This window comes from Catharus ustulatus, chromosome 3 (assembly GCF_009819885.2).
Source record: "Catharus ustulatus isolate bCatUst1 chromosome 3, bCatUst1.pri.v2, whole genome shotgun sequence".
NCBI classification, from domain to species: Eukaryota; Metazoa; Chordata; class Aves; order Passeriformes; family Turdidae; genus Catharus; species Catharus ustulatus.
The window spans coordinates 55,534,066-55,540,761 of NC_046223.1; positions in this window are offsets into that span (position 1 = coordinate 55,534,066).

Sequence of the window (6,696 nt, forward strand, 5' to 3'; positions counted from 1 at the left end):
GGTCAAATACTGAAGTGGAGTAAATAAATGCAAATTGCGTTATTTCTCTAAGGTGAGATTTAAGTCGTCTTTATCTGGGTTAAATAACTCACCTAAATTAGTCATTCAAAATGCCTTGCATGTTTAATGGAGAAAGGCCAGAGGGTGGCTTGCCCTGTACTGAAGTGGATGGCTGTCCCTGGCATTGTACAAGGCATCAGATCTGTCCTGCCTGCCCATTGCCTTTGGAGAGAGCTGTTCCTACTTTGCTTAGCCCCATCAGCACAGTGTCTGCACATGGACACAGTTCAGGAGAAACACAGAAGGAAAATGAGTGGTCTTATAGCACTATGGAACTCTGAGGATTAGGTAGGTGGTGAGTCTTGGCACAAGATAACTTTCTCTTCTGGAAGTGGTTAGCCATTGGATTAGTGTAACTGTATTATAAAAAAAAATTTAAAAATCATATTAATTAAATCTTGGGGTACCCGGGAACAAGGACATACCCAGATGATGCTCTTAAAAAAATGCTAACAGTGAAATAGACAGATCTTTAAAATAGAATCACACTTACAGGGCAAGTACAGAGTGATGAAATAAATCCATGTTGAGGTGTAAGGCTGAACATTAAACATGTTTCAAAGAGAGAGGAATTTGTAGATCATTGTATTCCAAACTTTATTCTGTGCTTTTGGCTGGAAATGGATTTTCTCTAGATAAGGGTTTGTGTGAAGGGATGTAAACCTAAATCAAGTCTCAGTTGACATGAAAAACACAGGAGATCTTGGATATTTGTTGCTGCTCTGTGCAGCTCTCCACTTGGTGAACATTCTGTTGGTTTTGTGATGGGTCACTTTTTCTTTCTATGAAACTATTCGGCAGAGTTACTGGAAACCAAACAAAACATTGAAGAAATAGAGGGAAAAGGACTTATATATAGTATACCAACAGCAGCTAGATACCACAATATATGTAGCTATTGAAACTGAGCAAATAAAATTTGGTAAAAAACAGCAATAGACATTAAAAACCCCCAACCAAACAATTTTCAAAAGTTACATAGTAGAACTAGATACTGGTGCAAAAAAAGTTAGGGGATAAGTGACCTCCTATTTGCTTTCTTTTATTTAAAAATGGCTTACTCTCCTCTTTCCAGGGAGTGTAAAAACAAAACAAGTTTATTTTCATTATCAACTTTTCCTATGCAAAAAGTTTAACTGAAGTAAGGTGATGTTTGCAACATTGATATTCAAAGTGGATAATGCAGAATAGCCACAGTGAGTTCAAATTGTTTCAAGTTACTCTTCAGCTGGTCTCTGTTTCATTTCTGGTGATTTTTCTCAACTTTCTGGTCACATTTAGTTATAGGAATATCAGAGGGCATGTATGATCCTATGATTAGCCTGTAAGCTAATGCTTAATAATCCATGAGCCTCCTCCATACTCCTGTGTTGCTTAGAAGCAAAAAGAAAAAGGAAAACAAACAGTGATGAGAAGAGATCAGCAGCCTGCCCAGCCCTGCCGTGATCGTGATTACAGAGGGAGCCCCCACAGTACCACCATCCCCAAAGTCACTAACAGTGTATTTGCTCTAGAAGGTAGAAAATTAAAACAAACTGGGAATGTTTGTTTAAATTGGTCCACTGCCCACTCTGGCAAAAAAATCTCAGGGGCTTTTGCTGTGATTTTTGTCACCTACGGCATCTGCTGACTTAAACCAGGTTCCTAAGAGCTCATTGTTTTAGAAAATTCAGGTCACCTAACATGCATGCAGAACGGAGTAGCCTTCAATATTTAGGCTGTCAGTCAAAACTCTCCAGAGGGTTACATGCCTGAAATGCAATTAAGGATGAAGAGCTGAATCAACACTGCAAGAATCTGGGCTGGTGGTTGCGGAATTTCTAGATGTTTCGAACCTGATAGGCCAGAAAACAATCCTATCTGGGCAAATGGCCTGTTTTAGCAATCAGGATTAGGCTGACAGAAGTTTTCTGTAATTTGTCTATTTCTTTCATAGTGTGGACATATTGTTAAATTAGTTAATGGGAAGAAAAAATGTTTAACAGCTAATGTGATCCTTTATATGGCATGCCATCTGTGTATTGTGTGCTGAATGTCACTGGCTGTGGGAGAGAGGAAACCATAAAGAATTTCAGCCTTGTCTTCTTTACTGTCATTATCTTGGGCAAGTATGATAAATAATCATATTTATGTTTGGAGCATATACAGTTTAAATCAACCTATTAACCAGGAAGACATTCTTCACAGAATTTGAAAGGAACAAAAAAGACATCATCTCATCATAAGCAATCCATTTCATGGGTGTTGAGCACTAGAAACTTAGAATGGAGTGAACATGATAAGTTATTTTTCCTTTCACGTTTAAATAATTTGCAGAGACTATTTGCAGAGACTTTATTCAGGCATATTTGGGGCTTATCCTGAGGTTCTGGAAGGGAACAAATCAGATTTTGTAGTCTGTTATGCAGACAGTTATAAGAAATTTTTAATCCTCTGTGTCCCAAAATCATCCATTTTATTTAATTGGACACATGTTTCTATGAATGACTTTTTGCTATTAATTGGAGCTTCAGGAGAATCAGTTCTGTTATTCATCAGCTTGACAACTGTGGATCCTGCTGTCCTTCTAATCTGAGGTGTTACTCTGATCATCAGCAGAGCAGGGAGGAGGTAGCTGACAATGAGCAGTTTGGGTATGGGTGCAGTTCTTGCCCTGTGGCTGCTGGCCCTCGCTCTGGCTTGCCCTCACTCACATGCTGGCACAAGGCTTTCCTCTCCCGAGGACAGAGGTGCAGCTGTAACTCACTCACTCACTCACTCACTCACTCACTCACTCACTCACTCACTCACTCACTCCAAAGAGTTTGAGCAGTCAGTGCCAGTTGCTCTGCAGCACAGTCCACTCAGCCAGAGGAAAGTTTCCCAATAGACCAAAAGCTGTATTGCCACATGTATAGTTTAGAATAGCATCTCCTTCATTAGCTCCTACTGAAGGTGTATTACACTGGAGAGAAAGGGGAAAAACCTGAGAACCTGTCTGCTTGGGTCTTCCTTAAAAAAAACCAAAAAAACCCCAAAAAGCCCAAACAAGCAAACAGAAAAAAAACCAAACCAAACCAAACCAAACCAAACAAACAAAAAAAACCCCCAAAAAACAACAACAACAACAAAAAAAACCCAACTCAGAATGGGAACATTTGCTTTCATGGTTGATTGGATTTTTCCAGTACAGAAACATTTTCTATATTCTTCCCTACAAGAAACACTTTCACCACAAGACTGAACTTACTTTTATTGTGCACCACTGGACTTGATTTGCATTTGTCTTTTCTGTAAGGCCTCTGGAATTCTTGCAAGCAATAGCAACTGATTAAACTCTATAACTGATTGCTATCCTTCCCGTTAGCTGTTGGACTATGACTTAAAATTGATAAAATGTACTGGACAGGTTATTGTTCTTTACTCTGCTTGGCTACACAGCTTATTTATTATTTGGTATGACTTATCTCAAGAGTACTGTGGAGATGATTTGCAGAAAGTCTGGGATTCACTCATATATCTGGGTCTGGTTCATTGCTTTCATACTCTGTTGTTCTACAGAGACATATGTAGATCCATACCAGTTCTTTATTACTTTTCCTTCTCTTTTCATTTAGGTCCCTTTTTTTCTTTAAAAGGAATGAAGAAAAAAAGACAAGTGGTTTTAGGTATGTGGATTTTAGATGCTCGCAGTAAGAGCTTTATTGATAATACATAAAAAGACAATACTCGCAAGTACTTTTTTTGCAGCCCTTTAGAGGAGCAGGATTTTCAGATTGGGCACACAGAGTTATCTACCTTTTTAAAAAAAATTGCCTCACTACATTATGCATTTGTATTTGTAATGTCTTTGTATGTCCTGTGGGATCATAGTGTGGTTATAGAAATCTGTTCTTATGGGTCACAAGTTTATTTTTTATGTCATTTATTAGAACACATTATGAATTAAAGAGAATTTACTGCAGTGATCCTGTTGAAAAACAGAAGCTCACATATCATGGATGACTTACTTAATGCCAAACACTAATCTGATATCAGAGTACATAGCAGTCAAAAACTGTTTTGCAGCCAGTGCTTTTCAATTAATGTACTGGATTTCTATTCCCAATTCCTATAGATATCTGCAGAAGCATATTTCAAAATTCTCCATGTTAAAACATTAAAGTGAAAAATAAAGTGCACGTTAAAAACTGTACCACAAATTGTATAATAAATTCATCTGAACTTTTAGGCCAATTGCTACTGTATAGTCACAAATGATAATAACTTTGCCAGCAGGCTGACAAGTCAAAATAGAAATTCTTGTTTTGAGTTAAGCAGGTTTTTCCCTCTTTGTTATTAAACAGCATTCTTTCCCTCCAAAACTTACAGCTCTGGACTCTACTGTCCAACAATTTTCTGGTTGCCAGCTTTTGCTACCAGATAGAGAATGTTGGAAAAGAGCTTTTTGAGTCCATGTTGGAATCCTGTGGTCCTTGGCTGGCCTGACCTCAAACCAGCTATAACATGGTGGGTTTTGCTAGGGTTTTCTTTTGGGTTTTGAGTTTCTTTAAAGCTGAAACTTTGATGCTCGAAATCCTCAGAAGCAACAGAAAGAGAAACCTCATGCAAACAAATACCACTGATCTTTACAAAGCTTTGATCTCTTATGTATCTATAGTGCCTTTCATCATGAAGAAACCCAGTAAAATTTATAAACTGCCTTCAAAGGGAAATATCTTATCCTCTGTACCACAATGTGCACACTGCTGAAAACCATCTTCAGAGAAGATGACCTATACCACAATGAGCGCACCTGGAGCATAATGCATATTAACCACCAGTAGGGCAATAATTAGCAAATACAGAGGAAAAACATTATTTGGCATGATCTGCAATGCCAGAGAAAATAGTAGAGACCTCACATTTTAATGTCATGTTTATCTTAACAGAACAGACTTAATGAAACCTTTCAAACTCCTGGGTGGAACAACCCCTGCTGCTGGGGATGGCTCAGCAAGAGTTTTTGTTGCACCTGTCAGCAGATGCCAGTTATGCCAACCCATCTTCAGCACAGGGGCTTCTGTATCTCCGCTCAGCATGCACTGGTGCCCCACAAGACTTTTGCACAGAAAATTTTGCAGGCACATTTCTCCTCTCTCTCCACCTCTCTTGAAAGTCCTGGCCTTAGGGAAACCAGCTGAAACAGCTCTTCTCCCTCCTTTCCATTAGCCAGAATCTTTGATTAACTGAGCCTCTGACTGTCTGAAAATTGCAGGCACCCTTGAAGACTTTCAGGTAATTGCAGTGTCTACTGCGTTTCAAAGCTAAGGCTTAGGTTGCTAAGCCATCTCCCTAATGTCTGATCAATGGAGTGATCAATTAGGAATGGGAAAATGAGCTGCAGTGCAGCAAGTGGAATGGCTAATGACCCATCATGGAGAAGTCTTTTAATCTCTGGGTCCCGTGACTGCATGCCAACCTGCTCCCCCACAAAGCTGGCAGGGTCCTGGAAAGTTGAAAATTACCATAAAAAAGAGAACAAACGGGGACTGGGTAAAAATCAATTAAAACTAGTGGTATTATAAGGACCTAGAGTGGACTCAGGAAAAATTCTGAGTGTTTGTTTAACGGATATGTGAGCTTGTTTGCCCTAGTAACTGTGTCTCTGTTTGATATGTATGAGCCTCTGAATATTTCATAACAGTGATGGCTGTGTTCACTTAAAGGCAGCTGCTTAAAAAAAATTAAAATTCCAGAAAACACTTTGTCTTTCAACTCAGCATTATGTAATGTTTCAGGCTTGATACCCATTTTCTTTGAAGGCTTTTCCTACTGATAACATCAGAAGTGTCACCCAGGAAAGATGTTTCATCTGAAAAAAAATGAAAAAAAAAAGATTGTTGGGTCTTAAAGGTTTTGTTTTGTTTTCTTTTTTTTATTTCACTGACAGATAATGAGTGTTAATGCTTCATCTGAAACAAAAAAATGATAGCTGAATTGGAAGAGTGCTGGAGAGGAGGGCACCAGGGAACACATTTGTGAGCCATCACACAAATTCTCTGAGAAGCCCAGGCAGAAATTCAGAGCATCACATCTTAACAGAACATAATGTATACTCCAGAAAGAGTAGAGATAATGTATCCTAATGTATTCAATATTTGCCTTTGATGTAAGCTTAAGCATTATTCCATATGTTTTACTCCATCACTATATTAATTTTGGTTGGAAACCATCACACATTAATTATCAAATGTGACTAAGCTCCAGCTCACTCGTTTTCCTAGGTTAATTGATGTCTGCTGTGAGACAGTTACACTGCAGAATTTTGTTTATAGTAGCTGTGGCTAACATGTTAACAGAGACTCCGCCAGATTTGCCAACCATCAGGCACAAATACAGCTCAGCTGTCCAGGGTGGAGGGTGCAATAGGAAGGGAAAGACCTGAGCCTCAGCAAAGATTTTGCAGATGCATGCATGGGGTCTTCTTTGAAACAAAACAGAATAAATTAAAATCAATTTTTACAGGGAAGGAATCAATTCATTTGGACCAAAGATTTTATATATTGCATGGCAATTATCTCAAGCCAATGCTTGAATAAAGAAGGCAGAAATGTATTTAAATTTTTCCCCACTATTACAGACCACTCCCTGACCTAATGCTTTACTTTGTTTTGA